General features: G+C 39.1%; 2 pseudogenes; both read right to left on the minus strand.

Annotated features, from left to right (window-relative positions):
- Positions 1–13,066: 13,066 nt before the first annotated feature.
- Positions 13,067–14,477, minus strand: LOC116467773 (C-terminal-binding protein 2-like; annotated as a pseudogene).
- A 244-nt stretch (positions 14,478–14,721) lies between these two features.
- LOC116467774 (glutamate decarboxylase 1-like) overlaps positions 14,722–16,566 on the minus strand; it is a 51,841-nt pseudogene continuing 49,996 nt past the window's right edge.

A 16,566-nucleotide genomic window follows, 5' to 3' on the forward strand; every position in this document is an offset into this window, starting at 1 on the left:
CTGGCTTGTCAAGACACCCTTTACCTGCCACCTGCCCTTTCTTGTCTTACTCCTCCCACCTCCTTACAGATGTTCCTTTCACCTTCCATATAAACTCAAATACTGTTCTCAGGGTTTGTTTCTGGGAGCCTTACATATGTTATATGCTCTCTAGTACTGTCTGATGACTTTAAATAGATTTACACCTGTATAGTACAAACATGAGTCTTCTCAGATTTTGTAAACCATTATTCAAAGCAGTTAATAAAATAAAAATTAGATATTCTTATTATATCTTTAGAAACCCTAAATAAATTCTCTCTTGTAAGTAATTGATATACTTTTTTAATTTCATTTTCCTGGAAGGAAAAGTAACACGAACCAAATTGTTCTTGTTATTACAATATTAAAATATGATTAAAAGTGTCATATTTTATACTCGTCCTAGGATAAACAACCAAAATCCAATTTATGTCTTCTGTATTATTTAATATTAATGTAGAAGAACACAGGGGATGACACTGCTGAATAGTGTAATTTGAGTATGGAAAACAGGGTATTAAATAGCATCATAAAAAGCCGGAAGCTAGCAAACCAGCTGGAAAGATTAGAAAACTCATTAGTTAACCATATTAAGGCACAAATTATATTTGCTCTTTTACATTTAAAAAATCAATAATACTGGCTCCCTGTTAATTTGTGACCTTGGGTATAGGAGAAGAAATGTTCATACAACTTTGGGACAACTCTAATAAACTTTACCCGGATCATATGTTTTGACCTTAGTCTAGAAAACAAGTTGGCAAACTCTGGCCCTTGGGCCAAATCCAGCTTACTACCTGTTTGGTAAATACAGTTTTATTGGAACACAACCATATCCATTTGTTTACATACTTTCTATAACTGTTCTCATATTACAACAGCACGCTGGAATATTTGAGACAGAGAACTTGTGGGCCTCGAAGCCTAAAATATTTACCAATTGCCCTTTACACAAAGCAGTTTGCTGATCATTGGTTTAGAACACTAGAGTATAAAGTATTTCTAAACATAAGCATCAAAAAACTCATGAATACATTGCATCACTATACACCCTGTGGCATGTTATTTTAAAATTTTTATTTAGAAAATGTAATTTTTATTTATAAAATTTTAATAGATAATTTGCAAAAAATAATATGGAGAGTTCTCCTGTATATATCATCAAGCTTCCCCTAATGCTAACATCTTACATAACTATAGTATAATTATTGAAATTATCTAATTAGTATTGATATAAAATAATCTATATGCTTTATTTGTATTTTACCACTTTCCGAATAACGTCCATTTTTTGTACTTTTTCAATCCAGGATCATTGCATGTGGGTGTCTTCTTGCTCTCCTCCAATACTGGACAGGCATTCAGTCTTCTGTTGTTTTTCACGTCCTTGGTTTGCTTGGAGAATACTACTCGGTTATTAAGTGCCTCCCAATTTGGGTTTGCTTGATGTTTTCTTATGATAAGATTGAGGTTATAAACATTTGGCAAGAATACCACAGCAAACAGAATATACCTTTCCAGTGAATCATATTATATTGTTGATATGTCCTATTGCTGCAATGTTAACTTTGATCCCATCACTAAGGTGGCATCTGCCAGGTTTCTTCACAGCAAAGTAACACATGAGAAATACTTTGAGACCACGAAATATCCTGTTTTTCTTCATACTTTTGTCCCCTAATTTTAGTATCCACTGATGTTACCTGCAACAACTATTATTTTGGTGTTTGTTTAATGATGACTTTATAGTTCCCTCATTTTTTCTAATGTAAGTAAAGTCCTTTTTCCCATTTAATTATTCACTTATATCAGAAGGGACTCATGTGGGTTTATCTTATTTTACAGGTTATAAACTAATACTACCAATGTTTATTTTGTTACCCAGACTGTCTCAGCTTTGGCCATTGGGAAGTCCTTCCAGTGGATTATTGGATCCTGTGCCCTTTTGACATGCTTTCTTCCCTTATTAATTTTTTGTTTGTTTTGGGTCTTACTTCTGGGCTTTCTGTCATCACAAGTTGTTCCAGGCTTGTATCGTACATTTCCTCTTCAAGCCCTAAAACCGGACATTTCTCTAAGCATTCATCATTCCTTTTATTGGAGACCGGTATTTAAAATCAAGCTTTGAGTACTAGGTATACCTTGTGCTATTAAGCTATCATTGTTTCTAGGAAGACAGAGCTAGGAAATATATTTATGTATTCTACTGTTTCCTTAACTATTTGTTTGACTTCTTAACCTTTTGCCTGAAGAGTAACTTCTGTGACAGGGAAACTTCCAGGTGTTGGGCTCCCTTCTCTATGCCTCCCTGTTTTCAGGCAGCTTGGCTCCTCCAGTAAGGATTTAAGCCCTAAGATCCTTGAACTCCAATTTTTGCATATTACTGCAGTGTGATTTGCTCAAAACTCTGATGACAAGTTAGCCATTCAATCCATTCCAAGAATCACCAAATGGTCCAAGGGTAAAAGTGGATTGCTAATTTTAATATCATTTCAGTGAGATTCTGTTCTCTCCTGAAGCGTGACTTCTGAATTTCAGGCTGCCTTAGCAGCTCCACAATGCCTCCAAAAATATGTTTTGTTGTATTTTACCCAGGTTTTCTTATTGCTCCTGGTAGATGTGTAGCATTGTTAGGCTGATATAAACTACTACATAATAGCTGAAAATAGTATTTTTTCTTATTTTTTAATGGAGGTAAAGCAATCATATAGAAAAGTGCACACAATAGAAGCCTATAGTTCAATGAATTACCACAAATGGAACACAAGCTTATATCTATCTCTCATGTCAATAAATAGATCTCTTAACATTTTAACAGTTTGTGAAAAGTGAGCCCTTTTAAGTTAAATATTCAAAAAACTTGTACCATTCATGTAGAAAAGGCAATAATATAAGATATAAAAGCAAGTTATAGTCTCCTGTGCATGCAGGTCCCCAGATGCTGCAATGTTAAAATGCTATTACTACAGGTTATTTTCATATGCTCTGCTATAGATATCAGAGAAATTTAAGCAAAGTGATGTACAAGGAACATATGTTAGTATGAAGTAAACTAAATCCCCTTTTATATTTTTATTTTTTATTTTACTTTAAGTTCTGGGATACATGTGCAGAACATGCAGGTTTGTCACATAGGTATACATGTGCCATGGTGGTTTGCTGCACCTATCAACCCGTCATCTAGGTTTTAAGCCCCACTTGCATCAGGTATTTGTCCTAATGCTCTCCCTCCCCTTGCCTTTTACCCCGTGATAGGCCTCTGTGTGTGATGTTCCCCTCCCTGTGTCCATTTGTTCCAACTGTTTAATTCCCACTCCTTTTTAAAGCAGGTGTTCAGCTCTACACCAGTGAATTTCATAAAATTTCCTCTACTCATCACAGGAATTTCAAGGACTGTCAGAGATGATATTCTTTTAATTTATTTAGATGTAGGAAAATGCTTTTTGAAAAGTTAAATTTGCCTCCTTCATGGAAGAAATAAATGTTGAAAAATTTGAGAATTTGTAGAAGTCAGGTTCAGATCTATTTAACAGACACAAAAGATTGCAAAAAAAAATTACATCTAATTAAAGTAGAGGTTGCCATTTTCTCAGGGCAAAATTTGGAAAACAGATTGTACCTCATTTAAAGCTTTGTCCAGTATATATGCAGATAATTAATGAAAGTGTACGTATTGACCTGGAGAACGCCAGAGAAGAAAATGTGTTTCTGATGCAAGAACTATATATAAGGTTCAGCTAATTAACAAATCTGAAGAAGAAAACCAAATTTGCTCCTCAATCTGATAGATGAAAAACGAACTAAAGAATGGGAAGCTAACCAAAGAATGAAAGAAATATCTACTGTTCAAACACACCAGTAATAGTAAGAATGGGTAGAGTCCATGATAGCCAGAGTCTCCTGATGCCAACTGGAAGGATCTCTAGAAAGGCTTTGAGAAGGGTCGGATGATAGGATGTTTATGCATGTGTCTCTCCGTGAGGGCTTTAATGAACAAAAAGGTGAGCGCCACAGACCAAAGAGACTTTGAGAGAGTTGGTAGAATGGGAGTAGAGATCATTGGTTATAAGAATGTTGGATAACTTGTGGGTCAAACTAAGTCTTAAATTTAGTTGAAACTGAGGTAATCATACAAACTTTTTAAGCTTATGTGCCAAATGACAGAAAATTATACATATACCATATACATTAATGTTGCATTTGGAGTGTTTGAGTTTTCATGTTTTTTAGATGTGCCAATAGTCAGCAGTCAGCTTACCATCACTCTGAATAAATGCCAACAGGCAGAGTGGCTGGAAACAATGCCCAACTTTGGAGTAAAATTAATCTTGACACAATTGAGTGGGAGAGTGCTAAACTATTTTGTAATTATCATTTCAACCTAAATATCAGTCAGAATTTTGAATACAACCTAGCAGGTTATTTTCATGGTTTATCTTCAAGCTATTATTAGAAACCTATAAGCATTTAAACCTGCATCACATTTCTTATTTTTTATGTTAATCTAAATAATCAACTTACTTTCATATATAATGTACATATTTCATATGTTAATACATAAGGTAAAGTGGTTTTGTGGAAGTTGATTAAACCTGGATTTGCAATGTATATGAAGTAGCAGAATTTTCTCCTTTTATTTAGAGTTACCTACCACCTGCCCTTAAAACGTCAACTGCCTTACACAATATCAACACATTGTTTTTTTAATTTTTTCTCTAATACAATATTTTATTTCAATAAAATGCACTTTTGAAATTTTAAAATGTTTTATAGCCCTTGAGACATTAAATGAACATGGCTTTTAATAGCTGGTTATATGGAATTGACTATTGGAAATTTAAAGAACAGCCTTTATCAAGTTGTAGTTAATATTTTTATTCTCACATTCTTTTACTATTTGTACAAATGACTGGTAGAACTGTCGTCTTCATCCAAACAGAATCAGTTGTCCTCTTTAAGTAGTAATTGTCCACTAGCTTGTTCAACACAGTTCTCAAAGTCAATTTGTCAGTTTTGTGACCCTGAGAATAGAACTCAGTATGGATGAAAAGAGAATATTTTGGTTTTATTTATTTAAATAGATGGTTACATCATTGTAACTGATTTAAGGAAATATCGTGTTCTTAAACTCATATTGTTTTCAAGTATGATTTCATTAACTGCTTAGGTATTTATGGGAAGATATTAAAATCTTAAAGTTTTGTGCTTAAGATAGGTATATATTTTCTATGGATTAGCAGTTTTATATCTAGAGTCTTTATCCTTAAGTGTTCTGTAACAAAACATTAATAATTATTTTTTAAAGATTTTAAATAGAAAAATTCCTTAAGAACAATTTAGCCACATTTTATTCATCATGATTAGGTAACAAACAAATGAGTCGACAAAAAGTAGTCATAGAAAGATGTATCTAAGTTAAGGTACATACATATGTTTATATTTAAATGTATATCTGGATATATATGCATATATATTTATATACACTGCATATTTATGCATGTATATACATACACACATATATACGTGTGTGTGTGTATATATATATTTGTATTCGTAAAAAATCACAAGAGTACTGTCTTTACTTACAATTAGAAAAAGGAATATAATAAATTCATCCAGATTCATTTTATGGCATAAGTGTTACATGGTTAAGGTGGTGAAAATCATTTTAGAATACTATTCAGTTCAAAGTAAAATAGTAACACAATAGCTTCTGCTGTACACAGGGTTTAGTGAATAAATTAATATATAACCATTAAAACTTTGATTTCAAAGTAAAAATTTAAGAGCAATTTCACATATGATAGACTCACTGCACACTTTTGCTTTTTTCCAGTTGCTTTTAACAAATACTTTATAAGAAAATAGCTATATTTTGGTTTTATTACACATGGAGGAATGCTGTATTATAAGGTGGTTATTATGAAATCTTGTGTATAACAAATGATTTCTACTACTAGACTCACAGTGTACAATAACACTGCTTTCACAGCATGGAGTCAATGAAATGTCCATAGCTTTTAGCAAAGATATATTTTAAAGCCACATACATCTAGCAATTATTAAGAAGAAAATATAATTTTTGCTCAAGTTGATCAGTGGTTCTGGGGAGTTCAAGAATCCTGTTGAGAAGCTGCTAAAGTTATGACTTTTTTTCAGTTTTTAAAAACACAATGTACTTTAAAGAATTGCTTAGTAAGCAAACTTCCTTAGCATGCATAATTAATTTAATTTTAGTCATTTTTAATTTTCACAAACCACTGTTTTATGAGTTGTATAATTATCTAAACAATGTTTTGAAAGCATTTGAAACATCTAAAAGACAAAGGAATCCTTTAATGTGTGAAATAACAACACAAACTATGAATTTTATTACCACTAAAAAAATTCCTTCTTTGCATTTTGTAGGCTTTAGTTTAGCTAACAATCACCACACTTCTTAAACGCTTCATGTTTCGGATACAACTGGCAGGGGCCAGCACTGTGGGCAGTAAAAGAATTTACCAAGACAGTTATGTGTAAAGAAAGGCAGGTTTATTAGAGAAAGTATCAAGATATGTTGTGAGAGTGCAATGGGCAGCACAGCAGAGAAGGGGCTGTCTGCAAGGAGACGGGCTGGAGGGAAGTTTTATAGGGTCATGCTGGAAGGGTTCATACAGATCAGTTAGTGCTGCTGAGGCTGTATGTGGAGTGAGATATTTGGGAACAGGATGTGCCAGCAAGTTGTTTGTGTTAGCCATCTCTCAGAACAATTGTTCACCACCTGGCTCCACTTCCTTTTTGTTGCTTACTTATTTTACCAGGACTCTACACTTTCTACCATTCTTTATTTTTTATTTTTTTGGCACTCTGTCACCAGGCTGGAGTGCAGTGGTGCGATCTTGGCTCACCGCAATCTCCGCCTCCTGGGCTCAAGTGATTCTCCTGACTTGGCCTCCAGAGTAACTGGGACCATAGGCATGCACCACCACACCCAGCTAATTTTTGTATTTTCAGTAGAGACGGGGTTTCACCATGTTGGCCAGGATGGTCTTGATCTCTTGACCTCGTGATCCACCCACCTTGGCCTCCCAAAGTGCTGGGGTTACAGGCAAGACGGATTCATTGAGATATAATTCACATATCATATTGTAACCCAGGGTCCCCATTTTCGGTTACACCGTATGAAGAATAACCCATTTGTAACTGTTGCACCTTAAGTTTTTGTTGTTTCAAAAATTCCTAGGAAGAAGCCCAACCTCAGCAAAACAAAAACCAGTTGGATTCAGAGATGCCTAAGTAGGAGATAAACCTTTGATGAATCCTCCTCATTACCATTTTAAAAACTCAGCCCAAGGAGGAGCTTATTTACCATGTCTATCCACAGGACATATGTAGAAGCATGATCAGCAACTGCTGCACCTGCACTGTCTTTACTGTACCTCTACATGCAATGATTCAGCTATTAGCCCAGTAAAAGCCCAGCTTCCACCTTTGTTTGGAGAGGTACTGCTTTGGGGAATTATTTCCATGTCCTCCTTACTTGTTGCAAGTAATAAATTCTTGTTACATCTTTCTTGGGTGTGGTAATTGGGTGGATGAACCCACCCATTGTGTGAGTTATAGTACAATTTACCATTTAAAGTGTACAATTTAATAGCTTTTAGTATATTCACTGGTCTGATCAACCATTATTATAGTCACAGAAATTTTTTGCAGGAACAAGGAATTCATACATTTTCACATACACAAATACTTCGCATTCAAAAACTCAGAGCCTATCTTGAACACCTGCGTAATATTAAGTATGCTGAATACCACACTTTTTTTTGCAAAGGATAACTTAAAGATTTTTAAATCCAGTTTTGTATGCTAGAGCCAAAGTTGCACAAACAGGTAAAGGAAGACTATTCAAGGCTATGGCAATACGAGAGAAAGTCCAAAACTCAGTTTGAGCTCACTTCTGCTGAAACAAAGGGCTGGAGACTCTTTAAGAGGTGGAGTAGGAAGATTATAGGGCATCTATGTTTGCTAATTGGTGTTACTCAAATGAAAAATAAACATTTCCATATCTTCATGGCAGAAGGCAGTTTTACAGCTTGGTGTCCACTGAAGTTAGGCTTCTCTCCTCTGACAGAAACTGGGAGATGAAGGAGCTATCTTCCCTTATGATTACATTTCAAAGGAATGGTCCCAAGTTTTTGAGAAAGTCCTGCAATATAAAACTGGCAAGAAAATTTTTAAAAGATTTATATCTCAAAGGGGCAGAAAAAGAACTCACATGTTTCATAAATTAAATGTAAGCAAGAGAAGGTCAGGCTAGAGACAGGAACATGCCTGTCTAAGGTTTAGTCAGTCTTGGGGGCACAGCTGCAGGCCACCACTTTATTCAGAAATCTGGTGTAATAGGGTACTGTCCCCTTCAAGATGGAACTAAAGAAATCACTGCTTAGCATTTTTTTTTTTTTTTCTGTGAATAGTCCTCTGGGTTTGAATTCACAGGGCCCGGTGCGACAGGTCAGAGCAATTGAGTGACTTGCAGGTCAATTGTTAATCTGGCAGATCAGATTCTTCTTTTCACTTCCAGCTATCCAACCCCACCCACCACCCCCTAAACAGAATTATAGGTGGAGTCATTACATGTAGAAAATTGAGATGTTTGACTGAACTCTGACTTTGCTAATTGAAGTTTTGACATCCACTACAAAAAGTTCATGTATCACTGCCTTGCCTTTTGCTGACATCTACTGGCACTTTCATGAAAATATACTGAATTTGGGCTACTTAAAAAAAATCACACTGGAAAAAGACGGTCAGATGTCCACTTCTAGCCTGACAGAGTGACAGGTACTGTTCTTGCCCTCCCGTCACGAGGGACTATAAAACTGGATAACATATGAGACAACGGTTTTCTCGCATCGAACAAAAGGCAGTGCAAAACCATGCTCTTTAAGAGAAAACAATGTATGAACCACATTGATCACCCTTTCTGCCTGGGCACTTTCAGGGCACATTGCCAGGAGGTGCAGCTCAAGTCAATGGGGTCTTGCTGAACTGAGATGACACAGTTGAAGCACTGACTGCTGAAGGAGCTGGGATTTGGGAAACCGGTATATCAGAGAAGAGGCAGTTGCACAGAGGGAGACTGGGGAAGTCTGAGTGTGGATTCTCAGCAGGTCTCCTGGGCTGGGTTGTGGTCTGCTGGCAGAGATCCTGTGAGGCTTAACAGTGAGCTATTGCTGTGAGGCTCCCAGGGTCTGTGACTCCCAGCCCAGGAAGAGTGAAGCAGCCCGGCTGAGCACCTTGGACATTCTATTGAGACTCCACAAAGGAAAGGTGTTAAAACGAAGGATCAAGCTCCAAAATAAGGATATATGCCTAAGGATTAAGTTAGAAACCGAAATTGATTACCATAGTGAAGAATAAAACCAAGCCTGACAAGCTCAAATGTAACCCCAGTAACTGAAGAGCCTGCCAGAAAAAAACTCAGCACCCTTAAATGGAGATGACATGATCCATTCTCCTTACACTCCAAGGCCTTGAGGAATTCAAGTTAATTTGTAAGGATTGAGGTTTAGAATGAAAAAAATATTTGAACCAGGGCTGATTTTACCCTCAATTAAAGTAATAGAATCTGTAAAGGATTGAGAGCCCATGATATGCTCACCCAGTTGTCCAGTTCCTGGTGGGGAATCTTGGGTCTTAAGTAACAATTTGAGTGAAGTGGAAAGTGAGTGGTATGCAAAGCACTTTAATTCTGCAAGGTATGGTACAGCTCAAGGTACAGTAATCCATGGGGGAATAAGGATGGTGCTATGAAAGGCCCAATGACGAAAGGAGCTTATGGAAATGCTGTATAGGAGGAGGTTAAAGAATGGGTTGACTTCCAAATTGGGTTGCATTACAAATAACTGGAGTGATTACCCTGAAGTCTCAGCAGCTTTACTAAAATGCAATACTGGAATGGATATAATGAGTGAATGGTCATGTTGTCTTTATTCTTTACATCAGGGATATTGTCTAAGCCTGTCCTTTTCCTAGTTTTAATTGATCATGCTAAGTAACAACTTACCTGGATGGCAACAAGAGATCACTCCTCTGGTTAAGAGAATGGTTATAGTAGGAGTATTATTTCCCACTAAATCCCCTTTTAATAGTCCTAACTGGTCATTATGCAAAGCAGACACTCTGGAAGTTGAGTAGAGGGTTAAACAAGATGGTATCCTCATTTGCTTCAGCTGTATTGTATATAGAAAAGACTGTACAGGAAGGGTGAGAGAATCAAGGAGGGACTGGCATGTCTTTACAGGCCTAGCTAATGCTTTCCTTTCAATATAGAATTGCAGTCTAGCCAGGCTCTGTTTGCAATGTTTTGAATGGAATCCAGTATACATTTGCTGTTTTCCCAAAGGGATATGTGAAGTTATGGGCATGTTGCTGTAATTAGATGAGGATAAACTTGGAAATGATAACCATTAAGGACCAGTTAGTGCATTACATTGAAGACGGCATGATAATTGCCTCCTTCTTGGAGGAATAAGCAAGGGGAGTTAACTGTAGTTACTTATTCGACAAATAAAGGCTGACTGATAAATACAGCTAAAAGTCAAGGCCCATTGAAATTCCTGGAAATTACATAGGTTGGAACAAACAGGAACATTGTCATTTGTGATTCAGGGCATGGACCATGGTTTTAAACTACAGATCTATTCTGACAGCTGTATTTTATAAATGATAAAAGTAATATTTAGACAGTGAAGTTTACAGAGATACTTGAAGGCCGAGGAGAGTCTAAAATTCAATTTCTGTTACTACCAGTGTAATAAATGAGTTTTTAATTTGTATTGTGAAATATTTCAATATCATGAAGAAAATATTTAACAAATATCCATTCACCCATCATGCAGATAAATAATCCTTAATTTTTTCATATTTACTTAAGATTACTTAAAGAAATATAACATTCCATATGCTATTAAAAATATCCTTTGAAATATTTACCCACTACTCACCTTCCTTCTCAAGAAGGAAATTGTTAATCCTAAAACTTATGTGTATCTTGCCTGTCCACATTTTCACTTTATTATATATGTGCATTCTCACTTTCAGTTCTAGTCATCTAGAGATTTATTGATCTACTATTGTGCCAATATCCCAGTATCTGGATTATTTGAGTTTTATGGTAAATTTTATTATTCTATAGGGCAAGTTATTCTTCTTTATACTTCAAAATGACTTGACTATTTCTGGTAGCTCCCTTGTAAGAAGTTTGAAATAAAATTGTAAAGTTTCAAAAAGTAAACTAAGAACACCTGTTGATAATTTGATTGAAATTGCTTTGAATTCCTAGGTTGATTAAAGGAACACTCTATTATAGATATTGAGTCTTGTTTGAGTGTAATCTGCTAACTATGATTTGAATTATATGCCTCAATGTCCACACAGGAGTGCGGTATTAAATATAATTTAATATTACTGTTTTTATTTTTATTTTATTTTATTTTTTTTGACATAGTCTCACTCTGTCACCAAGGTTGCAGTGCAGTGGTGCCATCTCGGCTTACTGCAACCTCCGTCTCTGGGTTTCAAGCAATTCTCCTGTCACAGCCTCCCGAGTAGCTGGGACTATGGGCACCTGCCACCACGCCTTGCTAATTTTTGTATTTTTTTTCAGTAGAAATGGGGTTTCACCCTGTTGGTCAGGCTGGTCTCAAACTCCTGACCTTGGGTGATCCACCTGCCTTGGCCTCCCAAAGTGCTGGAATTAAAGGCGTGAGCCACTGTGCCTGGCCTTATTCTGGTTTTATTGAAACAGAATACATACATAAAATGGATTGCAAGCTTTTCTTTTTTTACATGCTGTTTTAAAGTATAGTTTCTATCAAGTTGGGATTATCTTTTCCTTCAGGGTGTATAAAACCCATCTGTAAAACCACCAGGACCTGATGCATGTTCCTCTTGGCAGGGCAATAAAGTTACTTAACCAACTTCAGTTATTTTTTATTGAAAACTGCACTGAGTGCTAAATGTCCACCTATAAAATAAACAAGTATAGTAATGGTAACTCACACTAAAACAAAACATACTTCTGATAGCCATTATTTTTCTGTTTCGAACAATTTTAAAGTTTTTCTTTTGTCGCTAATATAGGAATGTACCTATACAAAGGCTCAAAATAGGCCATCTTTTTAAATAAAAAGACAGTGATCCACGAAGGACCTTGAATCGAACATGTAACTAGTTGATACAAATCTAATAGGATTTGTTAAAATCAATCACATCTAATACCTCCGAAGTGTTCTTGTGTAAAATACCACGTGAAGAAAAGAAGGCTTTATTAATGTCTAAAAAAAAGTGGGTTTATTTATAGATAACCTGACAAGTTACCATAAAAAGTGTTTCCTGAGACAAGGAAATGCAATATTATTCTTCTTGAACCCTTTTAGCTCAAGACTTTCCACTCAGTAAAATAGCAGAGGATCTGAAACTGAGAAAGTATATCTGAGTACAAACAGCTTGTGAAACTTAATACTTTTTTTTCACATCATCAGAAGGTTTTACTGAACTTAAACCAACTTGCCTGCTCAGTATGCAGTTCAGGTGTGAGAGACTTCTCTGTACAGAAGCCTGTACTGTCTTCAATCCTATGCTGCAGGTGTCTACCACGGGCAGTTTTCTCCCCATTTTGTAGTCATGTGATCTTCCTCTTAGCAAAAAGAGGTAACCAGCTCCTGTAGACGGATGGGGATTTCCTCTTAGTATTTTTTATTTTCATGTTTGAACTCTTGATGCAGCATTCTAGAGCAGGGTGTTCAGGACCTGCTGTGGCCAAAGGACTGATGAAGGAAAAAGCTCTGTGTATTCTTGGTGATTAAGGTGAAAAACTTAACACACAATGACAGAAGTAGGTCGTCAATAAATCACATCCTATTCTTTCAGCGCTTCCGTAAGCAGACGACATCCAATTTTCTAGCTCTTGTAGTTTTAACACTGCAACATCAATAATGCATATGTCCAGAATCAGTTAAAAAGACCGTCAGATTTGTTTTCTGAGTTCATCAATTTTTCACTGTCTCTTGGCCGCAAGTGGATCTGAATGATTACCTTCCGGCATTCTCTGCTTTTGCTCGTTGGGGTGCTCTCGATTGTCCCCGTGTTTTGTGGGCTGGTTGGGAGTGGGAGCTTGGGAAGGATGTGCCACTGTGGGAAGGTTGTGAGTCACTGAGATGCCTCCAGGGATGATCCCTTCCATGGCTGCGGGAAGTCCTCCTGGAGCCACGCCCATGATGCCTGGAGCCACGCCCACGATGCCTGGCAGATATCTGTATGTGGCACCATTGAGCTCGGGATGAATTGCTTGCTGGTCTATTACTGACCAAGGCGCTGATGTGACAAAGAATTCCCTGTTCACACAGTTTCTTAAGCTTTCTGGGATGCGACCTGTGATGGTTTCGTGGATCTTGGTGGCCGTCACCTCCCTCATCTCCAGCGACGCCTGGATGGGGGGGCAGTGTGAGGAGTGCAGATGACATTCCAGGCATCCTTCAAGGAACCATGAGCAAAGCTAAAGGGCTCCGACTGGTGCACGTCGAAAGCTGCCCTCTTATCTTGCCATCATTGAGGGCCTATGCTAAGGCTTTCTCGTCCACCAGGGCACCACGGGCTGCATTCACAAAGAATGCTTCCTGACTTATCTGGTTTATAGTCATAGTCACTGATGAGGTGGTGGTTATGTCTGTTGAGCTTGCAGTGCAAAGAGATGCAGTCACTTTGACACAGCAAATCCTGCAGGGTGTAGACCCTCTGCACGCCCAGGGACCGCTCTATCCCATCCTGCAAGTAAGGATCATAATATATGACGCTGAATCCAAAGGCCTTGGCTCCAACTGCAACCGCCTGCCCCGTGCTAGCAAAGCCGATGAGGCCCCAGCGTCTCCCCACCGATGTGAGCCCCTCCCGAGGCCACCTCTCGAATCTGCCCCATGCTCTAACACACGTGCCTTCCGGCCATGCCAGGTACAGCCACGTGTTCCTCCGGGACAGAATGAGGATGTGGCAGATGGTTGAGTTGGCTGTCTCTTCCACAGCTGCGGACGGGATGTTGCACACAGTAATCTCAAGCTCGCTGGCAACCTTGATGTCCATGTTGTCGTAGCCACTGCCTATCCCCACGATCACTCCCAGGGCCTTGAACTTCTTCAGGTCCTCCCTGGCGAGGGTGATGGTGTGGTACCTCATGGCGCCATGGCTTCATGTAAAATCTTCTCGTGGATCTCCTGCGTGGAGTGCGTATCACAGAAGGCCATGGTGGCCAGGTCCTTTGGGATGGGCATCTCCACGGTGCAGTTGCACAGTCCAGCAGCGCCACCCGGGGCAGGAGTGGAGGGCAGGGGGCCGTTCGTGACCTGGTGGCGGATACCTTCACAAATTCGGTGCACTCGCTGTCTCTTAACTTTGTGCTTATCCACACGGGCCATTCTTTATGGAACTTTGCAACTACCAGATCAAAAGGCAAGGCAGTCCTCTAAGAACTTGGGGAACTCGCAGGAGTCTGCGTGCATGAGGCCACTATGAACCCAGTATAAATCTGTCCACAAACTCTATAGTTCACACGATGGGTTGTCCTTCTTTTAAAGCAAATACGGCTTCATTTGTTCGAAATTTTGTTCGAAACCGTTTAAGGTGATGAAACCCGTTTGCTTGCAACTCGGCCACCATCACTCAATCAATGAACCTCACCACCACCCCAGGTCTGGAGTGCCCAGAGTCCGTGAGGGCTGGGGGTGGAGGCGGCTCAGGCCCGGTGCTGCCAGATCCCTGCCCCTGTTCCAAGCCTTGGGCACGGGCTGGGGGCCCACTCCAGTGTCCAGTGTTGTCTCGCAGCTCCTCCCCTGCTGGGACCCCGCTGACCAGAGGGGCGCCAGAGATCCCACTGGCATTAGGGGGTGGTCCGGCTGGACCCCTGCCACCCTGGGTCCGACCTGGCCAGCCCAGTACCACGTTTTTTACTTCTAATTTTATTTTCTTCTTGAGAAAAATTATGGTAAGATACTTTAAAAAATTACCGGCATTCGTTTTTTCTTTGAATTTTATTATAAAAAATAACGGCCAGGCGCGGTGACTCACAGCCTGTAATCCTAGCACTTTGGGACATTGAGGCGGGTGGATCACCTGCGGTCAGGAGTTGGAGACCAGCATGACCAAAATGGAGAAACCCCGTCTCTACTAAAAAATACAGAATTAGCCGGGCACGGTGGCAGATGCCTGTAATCCCAGCTACTCAGGAGGCTGAAGCTGGAGAATCACTTGAACCCGGGAGGTTGAGGTTGCAGTGAGCCGTGATCGCAGCATTGCACTCCAGCCTGGGCAAAAAAAAAAAAAAAAAAAAAAAAAAAAAAAAAAATTTAATTTTTTGAGTCTGTTTTGAGGACCTTTTTTTTGCCAGTTACCTTATTTTCTATGTTTTATGGGTGAAGGTGCAGACCTTCGCAGTGAGTGTTACAGCTCATAAAGGTAGTGCAGACCCAAAGAGTGAGCAACAGCAAGATTTATTGTGAAGAGAGAAAGAACAAAACTTCCACAGCATGGAAGGAGACCCCAGTGGGTTGTCGCTATTGGCTCCGGTGGCCAGCTTTTATTCCCTTATTTGGCCCTGCCCACATCCTGCAGATTGGTCCATTTTACAGAGCGCTGATTGGTCCATTTTACAGACTGCTGATTGGTCCATTTTACAGCATGCTGATTGGTCTGTTTTTATAGAGTGCTGATTGGTACATTTACAAACCTTTAGCTAGACACAGAGCCCTGATTGGTGCATTTACACTCCTTTAGCTAGACAGAAAAGTTCTCCAAGTCCCCTACCCAATTAGCTAGACACAGAGCGCCGACTGGTGCATTTACAAACCTTTAGCTAGACACAGAGCACTGGTGCATTTACAATACTTTAGCTAGACAGAAAAGTTCTCCAAGTCCCCACCCGACCCAGAAGCCCAGCCAGCTTCACCTCTCAATCCTCCTCTAAACAGGACACTCCAACTGCTGTTGGGAATTTGGCTGATGACCGCTCTAGCTACTTCCTGCTGGATAAGGGTGAAGAAGGGGCCCTGCAGTTGTATTGTCCTCCAGAGGGGAACTCTTTAGGCCAGTGGAAGGGCCAGCGGGTTGGTCCAGGGGTCCTTGGTAGAAGTTGTTAGTTGAACTCATTTGGGTTTCCATTTGCAAGACCATCTGTAGCTTGATGGCCTCAATTCTAGAGGAAACAAATTTGACAAGAAGGTTAAAAATACAAGGCCCAAAGGTGAGTAATAGCAAAATGGCTGTTACGGGACCTAGAAAGGGGAGAAGCCATGTTGCCCAACTCCAGAGGTTGGTATAAGAGTTTGAAAGGTGTTATCTGATTTCAGAAGCCTTTTCCTCTAAACGCTGGGGGCATCTTGTACTATCCCTGACTGGTTAGTGTAAAAACAACACTCTTCCCCTAAGAAGGTGCAGAGTACTCCTTTCTCAGTAGTGAGGAGGTCTAGGCCTCAGCGGTTTTGGAGAGTCATTGCTGCCAAAGAGTCTATT

Source organism: Hylobates moloch, unplaced genomic scaffold (assembly GCF_009828535.3).
Source record: "Hylobates moloch isolate HMO894 unplaced genomic scaffold, HMol_V3 SCAFFOLD_5, whole genome shotgun sequence".
NCBI classification, from domain to species: Eukaryota; Metazoa; Chordata; class Mammalia; order Primates; family Hylobatidae; genus Hylobates; species Hylobates moloch.